The sequence below is a fragment of the Sorex araneus genome, chromosome X (genome assembly GCF_027595985.1).
Source record: "Sorex araneus isolate mSorAra2 chromosome X, mSorAra2.pri, whole genome shotgun sequence".
In the NCBI taxonomy this organism is placed as follows: Eukaryota; Metazoa; Chordata; class Mammalia; order Eulipotyphla; family Soricidae; genus Sorex; species Sorex araneus.
In genome coordinates, this window is record NC_073313.1 from 197,986,054 (window position 1) to 198,009,654 (window position 23,601).

The window sequence follows — 23,601 nt, forward strand, 5'->3', positions numbered from 1 at the left end:
AGAGGGATGGAGGAATCAAACCTGGGTCAGTCACATGCAAGGCAAATGCCCTACCCTCTATGCTATCACTCTAGTCCAGACACAGATGTTGATTTGGAATTCAAGAGGCGAGGGCCTTGAAATATATGTGCACCAAGATCTAGAGCAACTGAATGTCAACCAGAGATCACTAGTGTCAGTGTCTGATGGCCCCCAGGATTCTCTGCTGTGGTAACATGCACCAGGCAAAACTGAGACCAATGAGCCTGTGTTGTGGCTTGCAAAGGATACTGGGGTGTACTTGGGGTGTATTTGAGGGAGGCTGTGCCTTCAATTCTAGAGTGTTTCCTCTGGGGTGAGTGGTATACTGGATACAGAGGGAACACCTTTGCTGAGTTTACACCTCTAGCTGGTCAGATATAGCCAAATTTGGATAGCCCACAGGATATTTTCTGACTCTACAGTACTTGTTGATTACTAGCAGTCATATGAGGTCTGGAAATGGCCAGTTCACTTTGTCTGGTAGTGTCTCTTAGCCCCCAGTTATCTCAGTTATTTTATTGGAATGAGTTTATGGAGCTCATCTCAGAAATTTGCCTTAGGATCTATTTCTAAGAAATTCATTATAGAGTCCACCAGCAATGTTGCAAGAGGTCACTGAGAGGGCACTTGAGGTAACATTGACCTTTGTTTATATATGATGGTTTTAGGCATCCCATTTACATACTGTAAGTAAAGGATTCTAAGGTTGAGGTACTTAGTGTTCAATATAATCACCTCTTTCCAGGACCACATTTGTACCACAGAAGTCACTTGTCTATATATTTTTATTGCTGTTTGTTTTGAGGACTGTTTATTCTCTAGGAAGTTAGGGAGACCCTGAGGGTGTCTCTCTTGCTGCCTGCATTTGGTAATTTGGTAGTCTCGCGCCGCTTCTGCACCCAGGCAGACAAATGCCACTGGGCGGACAAAGGAGGAAATGAGGGCCACAAGGCTGGTTGACGATCAGTTGCCATTTATTCCATTGAAACTCCATACACTGCTGTTTCACTCTCATTAAGCCCCTCATTCTAGTCTCACACTGCCCCTCATTACTGTCTCCTCCTCTCCTCATTACTGTCTCCTCCTCTCTCCCGCTCATCTCTCCACACTCCATCTCACAGCCTAGTCTCTCTCTAGTCTCTCTCCAACTCCCCGCATTGGGGATAGCCACCACACTCCGTCTGCTAGTACATACCAAAAGCCATTCCTGATCTCCCATCAAGCTCAAGGGATGGAAATACCACCTAAGGGTGTTTTTCCTTTCCGAGTTCAATAATTTAATCAGCATCTCAACATCTTAATTCTACTTCTTAATATTAGTTATTTTATATGGATACAATAAGAGATACATTAAGCATATAGGGTGGTTCTCCTGGGGACATCTCACTATACATCTCAGACTACAGTGCTCAGGCCAGATTAATCTTTTCTAACCCTAGCAAGGTCCTACCCCAGTTATTAGTTTTGGGATCATGACAGAATTTGTCCATGATTATGCTTTTAACTTATAGTTAAGCATTATGGCACACTGGCAAGTCCCATTTTGATGCCAGGGTAGCTCATAGCTTGCCCTGGGTCCATCCAGTCCCTTGTTGGGACCCTGCTTTGGGGATGCTAGGAAGTAAGGGCAATTGAGGTTTAAGTCCAGAGAACAGATGCCCAAGAGTGAATATCACTCACAGTCAATTAACTCCCAAGTTACAAAAGCATAGTATTAACTGTCTTCCTATGTCTATGCAAAAAGGGATGTTGCTCTGAATTAACTATTTAAAGGATTTAAGGAGAAGAGAAAAGCAGTATTTACAAGTCGGCAGAATCTGATCAGGAGGCAAAGGTAATTGACAGATTAGGTGAGCAATCAACAACCCCCAAGCTCCCTGTGGCCAGGGAGGAAGGACAAACCAATGTTGTCCTACATTGGACCACATTTAGATATTCTCAGGGCTTTCTCCTGACTGTACTCAGAGAACAATACATATGTGTTGCCCAGGATCAAACTCAACTTGGTAGCATGCAAGGCACGTGCCTTAATTCCTGTAGTAACTCTCCCTCTGTTGCCTATCTTAGCATGTTTTTCATGGTGGGTTTTCTTTCTTGACAAGAGAAGTCCCCTGTCTTCAGTCTGTCTCCAAGTTCTTTTTCTGTGCCCTTTTCATTGGGATTCCAGGTGCATTTCTGTGATTAATTCAAGTTTCATATAGATTTTGAAGTGATCAGAGGAAACTGCTAATGATAGGTTCTATTTGGCCATCTTGTGTCCTACCCTTACAGAATTCTCTTTAGTTTATGTCTATTGGATAGGTAAGTTATTTGGAAAATCATAATAGAATTCTCTATCATGAGAAATAATCATATTTTGTTTAAAGCGATATTCTAGAGATTCAATAAAATATCTCAGAGGTTGTCACCCTCAAGTGACTGTTCTTCAACTATAACCATCTTAAAGGCAATCATTAATTTTTCTCCCAATACTATTTGAAGTCTATGACATGCTCATCTATTTTCATAGTTAAGCTTCTGCTGTGAATTTAGGACCTTATGGGCATTTTGGTTGCAAGGACAACTGTGATTAAATTTAGGATTAGAGAAGATATTCTTCCTGATTCTGAGTCCTTTTGTTTATATTTTATTGGAAATAGTGAGTAGAACGATTCTGCTACACCCCTCTGTTCCTTCTCCTCAATTAACCTTAGAACACCACATATGAATGACATATTGCTATTCTCACAGCTGCAAAAGAACAAAAGCAGAGGGTTCTGCTCATGTTCCCAGAGGCCACACAATATTTATTATATAATATTCTGGGGAAGGCAAAAGGAACAAAGAATAATTATAGTAACAATGAATACCTTTTTGTGCTAAGTCCTTTATATAATTACTTTCAAGTTAGTCATGATTCTCTGAGGTAGGCAAACATCATTTTCATTTGGTGAAAACAGAAGCAAAAGCAAAGAGAGAGGGGCTAGAAAGATATAGCACAACACGTAAGACACTTGGCTTGCACTCAATCTTCTGGGGTTCAATCTCTGGCAACACATAAGGTCTCCACTCCCCAGTCCCACCAGGAATAATCTGTGAATCAGAGAACCAGGAGTAAGTTCTGAGCACTGCTGGGAATGGTTGGCCCACAAACAAAAACAAACAAACAAAAAGATCAAGAAAGATCAGCAAATTCCCCAAGGCAAAATGCCTGTGGGAAAGGGAGATGAGATTTTAAAGTAGGACGTTTGAAGCCAGAGGTAACATCTGAGTCTGTTAAATTATATAAAAGAAATTTAAAAACAGTGCTGTATTATCACCAATATCTTAGAATGTAGGAAAAAAAATACTAAAATTGCATCTGTGAAACACCTGAAAAAGAAGTAAAAATACAGTGCCAACTAATTAAAATTATCCTCTGAACCAGTAAGTAAGTTTTATTGATTATCTGTTAAGGTCTTGTTGTTTTATGTGTCTCCTTTAATCCTCTCCACATTCCTTCAGGCTCTCATTGGGTCAGCTGCCTCAGAAAGTCCGGGAATACCTCCACATTCCATCCTGTTACTGCCTTTCAGTGATTATATTTTAATTTACAATTAAAACTTAATTTAAATAGGTGGAAACTGCTTGAGGGCAGGCACCACTCAATTTCATCCTTAGTGCCTACACAGTAAGACTAATTTGTAGAATAAATGCATAGTTAATAAGCTCTTATGAGTATTTTTTAAATTTGTCTGAAATTTTTATTTTTAGGCACAGTGATTTATAAAAATTGTTAACGTAGGGTTTCACATATAAAATATTCCCAAAAGTTGAGACGATAGAGTGATCTATGTCCCCTTCATATTACATGGCAAGCCCCTATAAGAATGGAAAGTAATCTCAGGTTTGTTTTCCTCCATCTTGTGCTCTACAGATGATGGCAAGTAGATGGACATAACACAAATGGGTTGGAATAAAAATGTGTGTCCTGGTGAAAAGAACTGGGTGGTTTAAAGTCATGCAAGTTTCTTATTCTAATGGAGGCAGAGTGAGGAAATTATATTGTTTTAACCTCAAGGACATTTGAAAAAAAAATCTAGAAAGAAGCAAGTTTCATGAAGTAGAGAATAGGAAAAGACAGTTTGGATTACTGTGGCATAAAATAGAAATCTCTCCTCTGATGTGTCAGTTAATATTGAAGGATGCTAACTTTGCCTGTCTTAGGAATTGTTTAAAGGAAGCAAATAGATATTGAAAGTCTGCCTTGCTCTCTCAACAGCACTAAGTCAAATCTGTGTGCAATTCAAAATCCACAAATGCAAAATAAAATATGCTTAGTTCAGTGGTTTCATTGGTCCCTGATGAGTAATGGTTCAGAGTCTACTTTTCCAAGTTGGATGGAAGCTACCACGGTCCCCCTGGGCCTGCCAAAGGGTTTCCTATGGAGCAGACAGGTAAATAGCTAGGTAAGGTTCCCCCTATGGAAATGAGTTCTTGGGAAGTAATAAAACTAACCAGCCCAAAGGCTCTCAGGACCCACCTTGTGCATACAGGTACTAAGTCTTGTAAAGAACTTACCTGCTGCCAGCACAGACACAGAGAAGACTGGACACTACTCTGAGAGAAGTTTTAGCAGTAACAAAGGCTAGAAGGAACATCAAAGAAGATCATCAACTACTCCCAACTCTACCACCTTTGTAACCATCCTCGCAAAGTACTCTTAAGTAGAAAGCCCCACATGGGGCAACTTGGGAGAAACCCAGAAGAAGCCAGCTTGAACTAAGGAAGCGTGTCATGTGCTGCCAGACACCATATGTTGTCTGCATTGCCCCTCTTGAGGTGTGTACTTTCTTTCTTTCTTTTTTGGAGGGGGTCACACCTGGCGACGCACAGGGGTTACTCCTGGCTCAGCACTCAGGAATTACTCCTGGCGGTGCTCAGAGGATCATATGGGACGCTGGGAATCGAACCCGGGTCGGCCGCGTGCAAGGCAAACGCCCTACCCACTGTGCTATTGCTCCAGCCCCCATTGAGGTGTGTACTTTCATATTTAAAGCTTGGATGAGTACTAGGTCTCTCTCTCTCTCTCTCTCTCTGTCTCTCTCTCTCTCTCTCTCTTTCTCTCTCTCTCTCTCATCTCTCTCTCACTTTCTCTCACTTTCTCTCTCTCACTTTCTCTCTCCCTCTCTCTCTCTCTCCCTCCCTCTCTGTACTTTTTTTTCTCTTCCTCCCTCCACTTCCTCAAAACTTCCAAATAAAATCAATTATTTTTCTTTTACTTCACTGCTCATCTTCTGAAATTCTTTACTGAGAGAAAGGCAAGTACCCAAAAGGCCTGGGTAAGATCTAGAACTGACTTTCCTTTCTTGCAAGGAGCAAGACTGCAGCAGGCTCACAGTCCTAGATTTCCCCCTCAGTTCCCCCATGGCATAGGTGGCTAGAGAAAAAGCACTAGATTCCCTTCATAAGGCTGCCCCCTTTATTCTCTACTTCTCACATAAGTCACCTGGGATCTCACTGGCATCACCACCGTTTCTCTGGAACTGCAGCAAAATTTTGTCATGCAACCCAGCATCTGAGGGAACCATATATTGCTTAGCCAACTTGAATTTACTTTCCTCCTCTGAATAGGTGAATGATAATTCAAAGGTGAAGAAACAAGCAAATATACTGAAGGAATGGGTCCTGAGTGGTACAAAGCTAAAAAAGAACTCCCTTCACTAAGCACAATGAAGTAGAAAAGAAAACCCCACAAACAAAATTCTGTGTGCCCCAAAAATAAAGTCTATGGGACGTGTGTGAGAAGTCTATCTATGTTGCAACAGGACAAGACTACTAGCTGAAAGTTTAGAGGCAGCAGCATGTTTGATGATAAGTAGCTATTAAACAGGTGTTTCCTATGCAAGCCACAATGTTACATCCTTCATCTGCATATTCTGTATACTACCTACATGATAGATTTACAAAAAAAAACAGATTTGAGTGCAAAAAATTTGTTTTTATCAGTGTAAATTTTCTCAAACTTTTTTGTTTATTTGCTTCTGTTTTGGGTCACACCTAGCTGTGCTTAGGGCTTACTCTTAGCTCTGCATGAGGGACCAGGCAGTGCTTAGGAGACTTATGGGGTGCCAAGGTACAATCTGTGTTTACTCTGCTGCACTATCAGTCTCTCCTGAGTTTTTCCTAATTTTTGCAGGGAAAAAAAATCAGTATAAACTGATTTTCTTTTATTTTAAATTAGTCATTTTCTGGGGCTGGAGCAATAGCACAGTGGGTAGGGCATTCGCTTTGCATGCAGCAGACCTGGGTTTGATTCCTCCACCCCTCTTGGGAGGTCCAGCAAGTTACCGAGAGTATCTCGCCCACATGACAGAGCCTGGCAAGCTACCCGTGGCGTATTCTATATGCCAAAAACAGTAACAAGAAGTCTCACAATAGAGATGTTACTGGTGCCTGCTTGAGCAAATCGATGAGCAACAGAATGACAGTGACAGTGACAGTCATTTTCTAAATTCTTATTCCTGGAATGATCCTATTCATTTTCTAAGTTACTAGGTAAGTTATTTACTTTCTATATTATTTGGGGGGTTACCAAGAAATAACTAATGTATCTGAAGTCAGCCAGCCACAGACAAAAGCCTGGTACATTCAACAAAAACAAACGAATGAAAAAATGAAATAATCCCCTGTTTTGTTTTGTTTTTAATAAAAGTATGAGAGAGAACATTCAACGTTTTAGACCATATATACTGAATTTGCCTTTCAAATGAAAAAACAAAAACAAAAATGATTGACAATGGGAAAACCCAGTAGGCACTGTGAGATGTATAAGAAAGACATGATTCATAATATCTGACTTAATTATTCTTGAGCTTTGGGGGTGGAAGCAATATTACAATAGATAGGGCATTTGCCTTACATGTGGTTGCCCTGGGTTTGATCCCTAGAATCCCAAATGGTTCTGAGAGCACCACGAGGAGAAATTTCTGAGTGTTGAGCCAGCAGTAAGCCTGATCAACACTGGATATGGACCAAAAATAAAGGAAAAAATTTTGAGGTTTGCTTATCATTTGCTTTTGTTACTTAAGATGACAAATTAGTGGGGCTGGAGCAATAGCACAGCGGGTAGGGTGTTTGCCTTGCACTCGGCCGACCCGGGTTCGATTCCCAGCATCCCGTGTGGTACCCCGAGCACTGCCAGGAGTAATTCCTGAGTGCATGAGCCAGGAGTAACCCGGGTGTGACCCAAAAAGCAAAAAAAAAAAAAGATGACAAAGTTAGTGAAAGAAATAGATGGCCAAATGACAAAAATCTCACAAGATTTAACAGTCAATAATGATAACTAGCAGTAGTCCACTACTAATTTCATTATTGAGAAGTAGATGCACAATTTAATAATCATTCTATTACACCATTTAATTTGATTATGAATGCATACATTTTAATAATAACCTCTTACCCACCAAAAGACAATCTTGGAAGGTAAAAATTTTTAGTTCTACCTTTTCAACATTGATTCCCTAGGTGAGTCACGATGCTTGAATTATCTGTCCAAAAACTGTGACATGCCCAAACAACACAAAGCTGATGTATTTGTTTTAATTCATAACCACAATTTAGTATCTTAAAGCAACACACATTTATTATCAGTCAATGAAACTTCTGACATTGGTCATGAGACTAAAATGAAAGTTGTGTCAGGGTTGCATTCCTTTCTGAAGGTAGATTCTGGTGAACCATGCATTTTTCCTTACTTTTTCCTACTTTTAGAGAGAAAAAAAGTCTCATGTTTGCATTCTCGACTTGTGGCATACTTTGTCTTTCTTATCTATCTCATGTCCCTTACGTTTCATTCAGTCCCATCTCCTGATTACAGAGTCACCATACCCTCATGTTTAAGAATTCAAGTAATTATATTGGTTCTATTTGTATAATCCAAATTAATCTCCTTATCCTAATAACATTTATATAGTCCCTTTTGCCATATATATAGAATCAGAAATAGTGGGTTAGGATTTAGATCTTGATCATTTTGTTAGGGCTCTTGCTTTCCATACAACTAATCCTGGTTTAATCCTTGGCACCCCATTTGATCAAGTTTGGCAAGTGTAGTCCCTGAGAAACAAAGTCAGCAGTAAGATCTGGGCACCATCATGTGTGATAAAAATAAATGGATTTAAAAACTGATTTTTTTTTTTTTGCTTTTTGAGTCACACCCAGCAATGCTCAGGGATTACTCCTGGCTCTACACTCAAGAATTACTCCTGGCTGTGCTTAAGGGACCATATGGGATGCTGGGGATCGAACCCAGGTCGAGCACAAGCAAGGCAAACGCCCTACCCACTGCGCTATCACTCCAGCTTCGAAAAAAACTGAAACCGAATTCTTTTGACATTTGGAATTCTCAACCAAAATAGACTTTCTATTTCCTCATGATGAAATTACAAATTTGATTTCACTTGAGTTTTAGTGAAGACTAAAGAATCTTGGGTTTCTGAAAATAATTTTAACTCATTAATTTGTTCACTCGCATATTAAGAAACACTAAAAAAGTCATCTATTACAAATAATATACAGCTACATATAAACTCATATTACTTGCGATTGCCTCTTCTGACCTTGGCTTTCTACCTTCATATGTGTGTTGAACCTGGTCTTTCTATGTGGAGATAATACATTTTATATTACAAAAGTTCCTAAATATATTAATTGCAAGTCATTTCAAATATTACTGTCAATATTACACATTCCTGACAATCCCAGCTGGAAGCAATCTCATGTCAATTTTTATATTACATTTATTTCAGTAATGACATTTTAGCCTTTTTATAGTTATTTATATATGTTCCTTTCTCCTTTTATGGATCAACTCTTTCAGATCGTAGGCCATTAGTATATGAATTTAGGAATTGAGCATGGACATCTGCATGCTTGTAGAAACATTTTTTTGTAAAAATATATTTACTTATAGCTTTAAGTAGTTGAAACTAGACCAAGAAGCTTAGCTTTAATTCAATATTTTATCATATTAATATAGGAAGAAAAACAAAAGACAAAGAACAAAGTAAATTAATTGGGGCTCAGGCCCTTACAGCAAGAAAACCTGTGATTTGCCAATTTATGAAGCCAAAATGGAGAATTATGGAGAAATTTCCCTGTAGATCACTTGCTGCTGCCAAAGCCGACAGCCAAAATCAGGTTTATAGTCACTCATATTTTTCAACAATGTGTCTCTCATTGCCAATATAGAAATGCCTGCTCTGTGACCTTGAGAATGCTCTTCGTTCCTTTATCAGCTTTCCATCTAGTAAAATTAGATTCTTTTCTTTCACAGTATGCTTTCACCCAAATCTGTAAAATACAATTTCCATTGATGAAAAAACTGTGCTTCTTGTTCACTTTGAAAATCAGGATATGAAGCAATAAAGAACTGGAGGCTGCATTTGAGACATACACTTACAAATTGCAGTTCAAAAATCTCTGTGAATACCCCTATGTATTCATATTAATCCTAAAAGTTGTTGCTGATTTGTTTACCTATTGAAGATTGCTTATGTGCCATGCTTTATTGACTCAAATATAATTTTCAGCAATTAGATACTTTTCCTATTAAGAACATCTATGTGGGTGTTGATTAAATTTTTAGAAGTATGTCTAACTATCAAAAGAATTCAATTTTTTTTTTGATAGCACAGAGGGTACGGCATTTGCCTTGCACATGGCCGACCCTGGTTCGATTCCTCCATCCCTCTCGGTGATCCCTGCAAGCTACCGAGAGTATCCCGCTCGCATGGCAGAGCCTGGCAAGCTACCCGTGGTGTATTCGATATGCCAAAAACAGTAACAAGTCTCACAATGGAGACGTTACTGATGCCCACTCAAGCAAATCGATGAACAACGGGACGACAGGGATGTAGTGCTATACTACATCTGATGGTACTCTGGTCTTACTCCTGGCTTTGTGTTCAGGGATCACACTTGGCACACTTGATCAAATGGAGGTCCAGGGATAAAACCAGGGTTTTCTCTATGCAAAGCAAGAGCCTTACTCATTGTGCTATTATGCAAAACCTTCACATTTCTCCCTTAATTTATTAAAAAATCAAATTTGGATCACATCAGCTTCTGAGCTTAGGAGTTTCTCCCCAAGGTGTTGGAGGACTGTGTGGTGACAGGAATCGAACCAGGATCAACTAAATGCAAACAAGTGCTGTAAGTGTTGTACTATTTCTCTGGCCCATCAAAGTGATTTTAGATTTTAAACTCTACTTTCAATTTTCAAAAGATGTCAGATAATTATCTGATTTTGACTCATTGTTTTTTGATTAATTTAAATCTCTATTGGTAAATTTTTGCTGAGGCAAAGTAATTTCATTTTTTAAACCAAAGTAGTAATTTAGAATAAAGCATCAGTAATAAATATTTAAATCCACACTTGAAGATCATTTTTGGAAACCCAAATCCAAATTAGCTTTTTGTCTTTGATATTAGACAGACTTTTGATTCAACTGTTAGCTATGCCACTAAATCTATATATAATGTTCACTACCTTTTAACATTTTACCATTTCATGATATAGAAAACTGGGAAGTGATTTTATCCTCATAGATATGAAGATAAAATAAAGTGATATAGAGAAAGTGTTTCATTGGTTTCTGACACATAAGTACTAATAAAATATTAGGGGCCACTTCATTCTGATGATAAAACAATTTCTTTCTGAGTCAAAACCTTTATTAGTAGTAACAAATTAAATTTGCCCTTTTACCAACCTACCTTTTGTTATTGGTTAAATTTATGGATATAATTGTTGCAAAACATTCTTTGGATTGCTTTATCTTTTAGCCATGGAGATCATTTAATTTACTACAAAGAAGTAAAGCAAATAAAAACATTAACCTGAAAATTTAGAAAGCATAACATGCAGTCATCCTGAGTATTTTATACAAAAAAAAAATTTCTGTTAGTGTCACTCATTGGATATTTCAAACATTTTAACATCATATTCCTGTACGAAGCATATGTTATCAAAACATTACCAATAATAAACGTGAGATGGAAAACAACTTACTTTAGCCATATAAAGTTGACAAAGCATACTTGGCTTTTTGGATATCTCTATTTCTTTTATAAAAAAAAGTTCATGCCATGTACTGCCTTAAAAAAGAAAAAAAAATCTCCTCTTTCTTGATTAAAAAAAAAAAAAGAATGAAAGAAAAACCCAACAACACCAGTTTTTATGTTGTGCCCTATCCAGCTGACACTGTCCTTTTGGAAAGCCAATGACTTGTTAGTACTCCTAGCAGCAGTGTGAACAGATGCGTCCCTGACAGGCGATGGATGGTCAGGGTCCATCTGGCCAGTGCAGCTCGGACAGAAATGATGTATACAGCTTCATCAGCGAATGACTGTCATCAATCCTGGGCCATGGGTAGCGTAAATGACAGCTATGCTGCAGCTGAGACCCCAGGTGTGAGACTGAGGAGGGCTGATTTAAGAATGCTGGGTAATCAGGAATGTACAGTCTCCTGGACTTTAATTTGTATCTTTAACCTCCTATAAATATCCTGTTCTACTGTAGCAGGTATGTGTTTTTTAGCTTCTCATCATGAAATTAGCGTTAGGATGACAGCCCTTCTTTGCTCCCTATTAACTACTAGTGACTTCAGTTCCCTGTCTCCATTACCAGATGCATGGAGTGTCTTGGCTGCAGGATGGTGTGCTCCACAATTTAATTATTACCTCATTGATTTTTCATGTATTTCAATTTTCTCTTCTTGAAGTCACAGTGGCTGTTCTGTAAAGGCAATGTTCGTTTTCTTTCTGAGATTTCCTTATGGAAATGTCTGGAGCCAAAGCTTTTTTTGTTTGCCTCTTCCTTTCCATAAACCTGCCTCCACCCCACCTCTCTGGAGCAGTCTCAAAGTGGGCCTGTACATACACACAATCCAGGAAGAACCTTTCTGGTTAGTACAAGCTCTTATAAAGGAAACAATATTCTACTGCTTACTCACCAACAAAATGTACCTGCTTTTTAAAGGGTCTCTTTTTAGTATGCATTGGAGATCATGCATAATTTGCATCTATTAGCATTTTATTATATTGCTGGCACTAGGGAAAGGAAAATGAAAACAATTATTGCATCCTCAGAGGACATTTCTTTACTTATAACTATTTTACAATAAATCATTTTTGTTTATCAGTTTACTGGATATGGCAAATGTAGAAACATCGGAGACTGAGAGGGTCCTAAAAGCCTAGGAATTCATAGAGTGGCTCCACATGTTTTCACTGAAAGCTCTTCAAATACTTCTAACTCATTAAAATGAATTATGTCAATTACCACCAGTAGATCTGGAAAACATTGGAGGAGGACTGCATTCCTTCCCCTCCAACACTATAGAAATTCAGCTCTCTCCAAAACAAGTATGTTAATGCAGCTCAAATAATAAATGAATCAAAGGAAGACAATCTACAATAATTCCTTCCTCAAAATAGGACTAAAGTTTTCAGATACCATCTGGTCTATTTCACAATTTTTATCCTATTTTTGAAAGGATAAACCAAAAGTATCATAGATCCAAGACAGGTTGTGTTTTAATATATTTGATGGAGACTAGCATATGAAATAATGATATGATGGTGTAAACTCTTCAGGCATCTGGTACCTTAGATATAAACTTTAAAACTACACACACACACACACACACACACACACACACCCCAATATTTCTAAGTTACTCAAGGTCTTAGTGATGTCCAAGGCAACCATCTCAATCAAGAATTTTTAAAAATCCAGCTTTTTTTTATTACTAATAATGACACCTTAAATATTTTAGTGCACAACATAACAATTACTACACTACACTTTAAGAACTGTAAACACTAACAACTAATTTGGTAAAATAAACAGAAAAACTCTAAATGTGTCTAAAATATTGTGAAAACTAAATTTAAGAAAGTAAAGTTACTAATAAATTGTGAATTATATGAAAGCATTTCAGTGCTTTCATATAATTCATTAATATCACAGTATTAATTAGCACTCATGATGGTACTTGAAAAATATGAGGAAGGAAAGATGAAAGCTCTGAACTAAATAGTTATGAGCATGTATATAATTTATATTTATATACATTTGTTTTGGGGCCTAAAAACATTTTGATCATAGATCTAGGAATGGACTAGGGTTTCTATCATTATAAAAAAGTCAAATAATTCATGTAGTTTAAAAATAACTTATCTAGAACACAAATCTAGCAACAAATCTATATTATTAATGCTACTGTTCTCAGCAGTGATGTGGGACTACAAGTATTTACTCTTTGATTGGGTTCATATATTACTTATGAATTACATGTGGGCTATATATTTCAGTGTTCAAACTAGCTTTGAGAGGACATACTGAATATATATGCTTATGTTATGTATTTATAGATATATGTGTGTGTATATATACATATATACAGATTTTCCAAACCTGCATAGAAATATGTCAACTACTTTTTAGAAGTTTTGGGCCACACCCAGCTGTGCTAGGAATCACTACTAGTAGAGTATGTGGGCACACATTGGTACCAAGGATTGAAGCTAGGTTGACTGCATGCAAAGTAAGCACTTTACCCACTATCCTATCTCTCTGGTCTATATATACCAAGTGTTATGAAAGAAATTGGTAGAAGTTTAAAGGAAGTACTGAATTTGCTATGTTGGATTTTAGCATGATATGTTATAATTTCTCTTAAGGAAAATTTCTGACTATATTACAAGGAAATTTTTTTAAGTTTAGGCATGTCTTAGAAATTGGCAGAAAAAATGTCTGGGCTATTTTCTGGGAAAGCATTTTAATTTTTAAAATGGAGACACAAATAATTGAGATCTTGAAAGTTGGAATTTGAATTCATAATTCATAAAAATGAGATACAAAATGTGTTATTTTTGTTGTTTTTGTTTAACCCTCAAATTTATTCTCTTATATCAGAGTCAAACACAGTGGAGGAAGGGGCATAATCAGTACTTGTTATATGTACCATAGATAATTTTACACCAAGCCTGCTTATTAATTCCATTAAAATATATGACATTGTATGTCGCTACTAAGAGATTTATATTATATAATTTTTTTCACTCTGTAAATATAGAAACTAAGACTGATAGTAAGAATTGATGCACTCTGAGCTGTCTTGTTCACTCTTTCAGAGTAATTAGCTTGAAATCTTACTCTAAATGGTGACCAATCTTAAGAGATGAGCAGAACTAGCAATTAGATAATAGAGGATATTTCTGTAGAAGATGGTTACAAGCTCAACAACAGAGACTGAATTTTTATATTGTTTGGGTTTAGTGATTTTAAAATAATATCAGAAAAAGTCTAATATATATTATCAAAAGAATGTATGTTGGACTTAATTTTTATCTTTTGAACTACTGAACACATGTCCTCCTTTAGTTTCAGAAACTTAAGCAAATCGACCAAGAGAATTAGACATATTTTACAGTTCTTCCTTATCCAACACCCTTTATCCAAGCACCAGTGGAGCCCAACATCATGGCACATTTCCTCACAATATACTCACACTCAACCAGCACCTAGGAGGGAGAGAGTGCGAGGGCTATTGAGCACTGAAAATTTTTCCAATGAATCACAATTATGTGAACACCTGTGCTAACTAAGTTTGTGCTGATCTACTGTGAAAATTTGCAAAGTGCTCAACGGCCCTGAGAATTTCTCATTTATTATCTCAGGTGGGGTGGTCTGCAACTGCACATTAGGTTGCAGTGTGAAGCATGTAAGGACACGCATTCAAGACCTCATCTAGGACCTTTTCATTCTACCTGCAGGGTACAGCTGTGTCTCTTAACAGGCTCGAGGGCTGCTTCTGAATTTCTGCCCAGAAAAGTTACGGGCAAACACAAAAACCCTTTATGTGCAAGTAAAACGATTATGGAACAGACCATGCACTTATTTACATAGCAAGATGAATTCACCAGAGGATTGGTCTTGGGAAGACCCTGACCATCGACAACATTCTTATGAACATATAGGATTATATATATTGACGAACTGAAAAACTCTAAAAAGTATGGAAGATAAATTTGCCAATAGCATGAATTTTGCTTAATAAGATTAATGTTTTTAACTTTCCCTATTAAATAGCATATAATAATATAATAGTGCAATAAGTCGAGATCCCAGGAATTTATAAGCTACTTTATTTTTAGAGTCAATGATTGATGAGAATTGAAAAATAATTTGTGAATGAAGTCATCAAAATAGCTTGTTAAAGGCTAGATGTAAGTGGGGAAATTTAGATCAGTGAATAAGCTGGATACAGGGTCGATTGTTGATTCCACAATGAAGGTTCTACATACGCTGGAGACAGTGGCTTTCTTTGAAAGTATTCTATCTCAAGAACTATAAACTACTGTGTGGTCTCGGAATGTTAAAGCGATGTAAAGAACAGACTTTTCTGTGTAGCTCTGTAGACATAACTGATATATTTGCCAAAAATTCTCTAGTGAAATATTACTTTGAAAAATAAAATTTAATAGGATAAATTATTTGAGGATATGAATATATAGACTAGAGTCTACCTTGGCCATATAAAGATTTGTTTCTAAGTGATATGCTATACTCTGGAAATGAATTATAACTTATAGAATCACTTTATTACCACTTGGATAAATGCTCATAGTATCTAGTACAGTTGTCATTGAAGAAAACACTGCGTTATGAGATAACTGAAAAAACTTGGAAAACTCAAATACCAAAGCTATTGAGCAGTTCCCAGACAAGAATGCCAGTGGTAGACACTGGGGAAATGTTACTGCTGGTGCCTTGCCTAAATGCCAAGATTTTCCTCATTATCTTTTTTGTTTTTCTGCATCTGAGTCCATGATTATATTTTCTACAAATGTACTGTGTGAGAGCATGTTTGAGGAGGGAAGAAAAGTTTAGCAGATTGAAATAGTTCAAAATATGCTTTCCCCTGGACATTAGATTTACTTGGTTTTATGAGTACCAAACATGTACTAAGTACTGAAATACATTATCTCATTTAACCTTCAAAAATATAAATGGAACCCATTCATATTCCATTGTACAAGAAAATAAACAAATAAACTTAGAAAGGTTAATAAAGCTGCAGTTTATGTTTGTTAAACTTGAACCCTTGACTACTAGTTGGTCAAAACTAGGTTGTAACTACTACACAATACTGCCTCCCAGTGGCTGGAATTTGGTAAACAGCAGGTTAACTAAAGATGTGTGCTCAGGGAAAATCTGTTCTTAATTTCCTCAGTCTTAGCTCAATATCTCAAAAGCATATAGAAGGATAATAAAAATATTGACTCACATATAAAAATGACTAGTTCAAGCTAAATATTGAGTGGCATGGTGAGCGAACAAAAGGGTGACTATTGCACGGTTTATGAGGCAAATAATTTTAATTATTTTATAGTCAAATACAAAGGTATTTGGTGTCCACTTGAATCATAATCTGTACAAATTACACTAAGCAAAGAGATTCCGTAGTGTCAGCATTTTAAACGTGTTGAATATTTCCTTTGTTTCTCACAGTACAAAACATAAACTATGATGGCAGGCCAGAGTACTAGTACAGCAGATAAGGTGCTTGCCTTGCACATGGCCACCCAGATTCAATCCCGAACACCTTACATGATCCCTGCAGCCCCACCAGGACTGATCCCTAGGCACAGAGCCAGAAGCAAACCCTACACACAGCAGGGTGTGGACAAAAAATAAAACAAACAAAAACTAGAAGTAAAAAACATAATGCATTTTTGTATAATTCTGTGAGCTAAGTACTAGCCCATAGAATATATCTTTAAATGTTAAGGAATATTTTTTTTCTTTAGTTGCAAATTAAAGATAAATTAACAGGCATCTTTTAAAAAATATATATTATTTAACTGTGCACAGGTATTCTTAGAATGGGCAGTGTCCTTAAGTAGTATTTTTCTTGTATGCATCTCAAACCCCTCTCTGGGCACACACACTCAGATATGCACACAGAGTTGTTCTTTGATGCCCTTTTCTCAGCTTCAAAATACTCTCTCCTCAGGCTCTAAAGCACTCATTAATTCATTCTTCCTCATATCCTATTAGTCTTTCAAATTCTCCTCAAAGAAATTCTTGTCATTCTTATCAAAAGTCTTATCGACTTTTTCTATGCTACACTCATCTTAATGTCACAAAATATCCCATTTCCCCCACCCTACAAAATATTCAAAGTGACCCAAAAGGCAGGTTGAATCCTTACTTTGGGTAATCATTACCCAAATATTTGTTCTGGGTTTTGTCAGATACAAGGGAGTATCTGTATTTTTTTTTGGCTTTTTTTTGGGTCACACCTGGCATTGCACAGGGTTTAGTCCTGGCTCTGCACTCAGGAATTACTCCTGGCGGTGCTCAGGGACCATATGGGATGCTGGGAATCGAACCTGGGTCGGCCGTGTGCAAGGCAAACGCCCTACCTGCTGTGAAAGGGAGTATCTGTATATTCAGGTGCTTCACCTAGAATCCACCAGTCTGAAACCCACCATTCCTAAAAATTTGCTTTCTAGTGTCACTTTATTTACGAAAAACCCTGCTTCTCTAGACTATACAGATGAGGTGATCACTTTTAGGACAGAAGTTTGTAATCTTCCAATTTACCAGCATGTTGCTAAGAAAGTTCTTGGTTAATCAGTCATCATGTCTCTCAGTCAATTGTTCTGGTAGTGAAACCAAAATCTTCCAGTTTAAAATATTAGATAAATGATTAATAGCTGTAACTTGTCACAACATGTCCCTCCAAGATTTTGATGAATTGTATAAACTTAATACTTTGTTTTATATAATCATATTGATCTCACTCTACAAACTTACCTATATAAAATTAACTGTAGTGGAAAGGTGTATTAAGAAATATAATCCTGGGCCAGAGCAATAGTACCGCGAGTAGGGCGTTTGCCTTGCACATGGTCAACCCGGGTTTAATCTGCTGGCATTCCACTTGGTCCCCCCGAGCACTGCCAGGAGTGATTCCTGAGTGCATAGCCAGGAGTAATCCCTGTGCATCGTCAGGTGTGACCGAAAAAGCGCGATGCACAAGGGTTACTCCTGGCCCTGCACTCAGGAATTATCCCTGGCAGTGCTCAGGGGACCATATGGGATGCTGGAAATCGAATCCGGGTCAGCCCCGTGCAAGGCAAACACCTACCCACTATGCTATTGCTCCAGCCCCAGCCCCAAGAAATGTAATCCTAAGAAAAGGTCACTGATAATGGCACTAAAGCTGACTGGTTGTATTCCTTATTATATGATACTTTCATATGCAACTCTCACTTTTGCAATACTAGTAAATAGATATTAGTGACCACGAGTCAACAATGTTTGCCTTCCTTAGACACATTATAAAATTGTAGAAATTTTAAATTTATAGTTGTGTTTACTATTTAAATGGAGTTTAAAGTCATTGAACTGGATATAAAAAAATGAAATGAAGATAAAGCATAGCCTGCAAAAGCTTGGATTGATACCACATATCATACCTGTTAAAATCTAACTCAGAACTTAATGCACTGAGATGGCAGAGCCATTAGGATATATCACATTAATGCACAATTTGGGGTCTTTAAGTATCTGTGAATCATTGTCATGATACATTGCTATTTCCTTTGCTATCCACTATGTCAATACATAGCCTTCATAATATTAATTTAATCTGGGTTATAAATGTTATAATTTCTCCACCAGCCTCTTCATTCATTTTTGAGAAGAGATCATTTTGGTAGCTCTAGTCTTAATCTGTGGGGCATGAAAGAATCTCCTTTCCTCTACCTCAGTTCCTTAACTGGGGAGAGCAGCTTCATTCTCTATATATTTACATTTACCATATCTGCGAAAAGCAAATTCTTTTTTAGGAAAATTTAAGTTATTTGAAAAACTTATTGTATTGTCACTTTCATACTTTGCAATATTTTATAATGTTTTTGTAAACAAAAACAAAGTATCAAAGTTAAAACAACACAAACTAGAAAGTAAATGATTCATCTACTTCATTTCTAAATTATATAATATGCATGTGTTCTCTGTTGGATAATGTAGTGTGTTATATTCAGTTTTGACAATGGAAGCCTGTATAGCAATTCAAATAAGTAACCCAATTCCATATGTATTGACATGGATGAATCTTGAAAACATAATGGTGAGAAAAAAGCAAGTAGCAGAATATTTATGTAAATTAAAAATCACAGAATGATATATTATTCATGAAAAAATACATATGTAGTGAACATATACAGACATGAATGTAAAAGTCACAAGCCAATTTTAAGACAATAGCTCTTTTACCCTTGGGAAGGGAGGAAAAGCTATGTAACATAGGTTATGTAGTACTGATGTTATGTAGCACTGGTGTTATGTAGCAATGCAGTGTAAGGAAGTTTTCAATTCACACTGTAACATTCAGTGAGAAAAAAACTGCAAGAAGCAACTATGTAAAACATTTTATGATTCATTAAATTGTATTTCAACTTATAATTACTAGTATCTATTTTTCTGTACATTCATGGGTTCAGAAAATTAATGATAATAATAATGATAAAAATGGTAAAGGAGACTTCAGGTTTAAAATGAGATCTGGCTAGTAAGTTTTAACACTATCTTTCACTTTTCACAACAATTTTCAAGGAAACTTGAGAGAAGATCATAAATCACAATTCAAACTAGGCAAAAACAACACACTAGCTTTAGAACATAGGAAGAATTGAGCCATAAGTCTAATGGAGCAGGACAGAGAAAGCCTGGACAGTTTTTATAACATTTGTCTGTTTTTGCAAATGCTAGTAGAGGACATGGGAGGAGATTACAGCCCCTGCTACCCTCTCATAAAACTAAAACATTAAAATGACCCGTGTGGACAGATGGATAGCACAGAGGGTAAGGCAGGCACTTGCCTTACACACAGACAACCCAGGTTTTATCCCTGGCTCCCCAGACATACAGTCCTCTCAAGCACCACCTGTATACTCCAAAACAAAAACAAGCAAGTAAACAGAAGATTCATGTTCCTTCACACAATCTGGAAAATATAGCAAAGAAGAAAGTAAGAAAGCGAAAGCCATGATCTAGTGGTAAAACGAGTCAGCTCTGCCTGTTTTTAACCTCAGCTCTACTATGCTCTGTCAGTATTAAAAAAAAAAAAAAAGGAGAAATTCAATGACACTTATTTAATTGTACAATGAGGCTGTGTTTAGCCAGTCTGGGACTTTCATTTCAGGTCTTTCTTAGACCTTATAGCTCAAAAGTCACTTGGAAAAAAGTATATATATATATATATATATATATATATATATATATATATATATATATTCCAGATAGGACATTTTTTTTTCTACATGAAATGTTTTTCTTGAATCTCTTTATGGCCTATTCCTTTCTTAACTTTAGTTCCCTATAGAAACATTCAGTGTCTGGAGAATAAAAAGAGAGAGAAAGAGAGAGAAAAGAAGCTTTAAAAAGACCTGAAGTCTGCCACAGCATTGTCAGAAAGAACTAAAATTACATTTTGGTGCTCTAACTTTAAATCAAATGATTTGATTTTCATGGAGGGATATTTGTAAATATAAAAACAATACAAAATTGAATTTCTAGATTTCAATATTTTTATGATTTCTGATTTTTTTTTTATGATCAGGTCATATATTCCTTAGGAAAGAAAAAGGTTTTAAAGGAAACTCTGGTCCACCTTTATCTCTAATGGCCCAGTTGGGAGTTGCTATAATAATCCTTTTGCTTTTATGTGGCCATCTGGAGGCCTATTAAAAGGAGTATCTAAAACAGACTCCCCAAGTGTGCTGAGTTTGTATGTTTTCACCAAGTCACCAAAACAGGGGCATTTCCTACTGCACACAGAAGTGACCCTTTACAGAGAGGGTGGGGTTGGGAGGTGGGGTAGAATGAGAGAAGAGACACAAAAACAACAGGAGACACAACTTGACCTTTCACCCTTGCCATTGTGCACAAGTAGTAAGAATGGTGGCTGATTCTGGCGCATGTGTTTGTAAGGGTACAAAGATCTACAGCAAGGTTTCTTTTCCACCTCTGGGGCTCTGTGAGAGATGGAAGAGGTTAGGGAATGTGGGATCTGGAAACATTGAGAATTTAATGAAGCATCATGTTTCAACTAGATAATATTCTGTTTTGATTTGTGTGAAAAGCAAATATGAAATATTGAAATAATATTTCAACTTCCCACTTTTGTAGCTCAAATAGATATACAGAACACTCTAGCCTTTCTGAAAGCTACCCCTTTCATCAAACGTATAATCCAACAGAATTTAGGACATAAGGGTAGGTTGTAAAATGGAAATAGATAAAAATTGGCATTTGTCTTTGGTGGATTATTAAAATCGTCACAATAAGAAATTAGCTCATAAAGACAGAACAAGTGAACACAGGCTGGATATCATTTGTCCAAAATAGAGTCTTATCTCTTTGCTCATTAACCATCTTGCCCAGTAATGTGGTTGTTTCCTATTAAACCTGATACATCAAAAATTTTTTTAAAAATTCAGTTGCTGTCTCAAACTGCACTACAACTCAGATCTAAGACCAAATAAGATGCATTAATTGCTTTACTGCTTCACCGCAAAGCCACTCTTAAAACATAATTCCTTAATGAAGTCCGTTAATTTGTTCATGGCAGTACACAAGCTGTTCAAAATGACACAGAATTGCACTCTGTTTTCTAACCCCTGCAGTTTCTTCTGTTAGTCACTCTGTCTTGTGTTGTTATCCCATGGATAGTAATTATTTTATAGTGGCTGTAATTAGGAGAGAATTAGGCTTGGTAAACAAAACCTGCCTTCTCCTGTTAATAGCTAAGGATAATAAATTTGGCTCTGACATTCACTATATTTGGACAAGGCTTGGCCTACTTCCAGTTTTCCCAATAAGAACTTTATTATATAATTATGCCTTGGAGGGTCTCATATTACAAGGTAATTTTTTTTTTGTAAAGACACATATTGCATGGCTTCCAGCCAGTAAATGATATACTGTAATATATGCCTCCAATAAATGTTTTAAACAAAAACTCTCTAAGCAATATCCTGCTAGAGCTACACACTGCTCTTCGGCATGTATTATTTACAGGATTTTTTTGAGGGGTTTGAGTTTTTCGTAATGTAAATGATTTCTTTTTTCTCACACTGTCAAATATTATGACAAGCCTCTTTAAAAAGGCCTAAATTATTTCTATCTGCAAGTAATATATTTGGATCTTTGACTTCCCACACCCGGGCTCTTGAAGGGGGTAATCTTAAGGAGTTTCCAAAGAGGGGGCATTTAAGTAATGTTATATTCTTTTGTAATGATTAGTTTTTATTTTAATTCAGTGATTTTTCTTCAAATGATTGTTTTTCTTTTCAAATTTTAACATAAGTGAAATAAAATTATTGTGTTTCCCTGCAAGCCAAAGTGTTGATGATTCATTTGCCTTTAGTTGAACCCTTCTTGAAAGGGTCACTCAAACTTTTACAGATTAGCTGTAATACATGACATCACAAAATGCTAAAGAGAACTAGATTGAAGCCAAATTCAAAAATAAAAATTATAAAAACTTACATCTACTTGAAAATTTCATGCAATATGAGGAATAATATATTATTCCTCAGGTGGAAAATATCAGTCATTCAGAAATAATAATAATATTAATAATAATAATAACTAATTATTATAATTTTGGGAGTGGACAATTAAGAAAAGATTATTTAAGGGAAAGGAAGAGAAAGACATGTGATGGTATTTTCTTAAGAGATAAATTCAAAATTAGAGCAGTTTCAATTCTTTACTATTATGGATACAAAAGAGGCAAGTCATATTTTCAAAGATCTTAGAAGTTTTATCCCAGACACCACTTAAGTTCACACAAGTTACATTTTAAAACCATCATGCAATAGAAAATTAAGACAATTATATATGTGCAAAATCCACCCCACTACTCTCCCTCAGGAGAATAAAACAAATATTTTAATCACCTGAAAACTAAATGCAATTTTTCCCCACTGGAGTTGTCTAGATATCTCTCTCAGTTGCCACAATTCACATTACACACACACACACACACACACACACACACACACACACACACACACACACATATATATATGTATATATATATATATATATATATATATATATATTAGGACTTCCAAATCACTCATAAAGGAGCCAAATAGTTTTTCAGATGGTTGTTAACATTAGTTAGGGATCCCCAGTTTATTACATAGATTTTCAAAGGTCTCCTGCTGTGGACATTCATTTGAATTATACACAAGCAATGTCTTCCTTCAACAGAGATTCCATACCCTTCCCCTCTCTGTTGGCATTTCTAGAGGCAATTAATGTCTGCATTTCTTCTTCATACTCTCATTTCCAGCAGAAGTTAATTTGAATTTCATTAGATAGCTTGTAGAATTAGCAGTTGTGTTGCCTTCTTTTCTCTCCATTTCTATCCTTCTGCTGACTGGAGCAGGGAGCCTAGAGATCTCTGCAATTACTGTCACTCTTGTTGTCAAAAATCTTTGTAGCTAAAAGTATCAAGTCTGGAA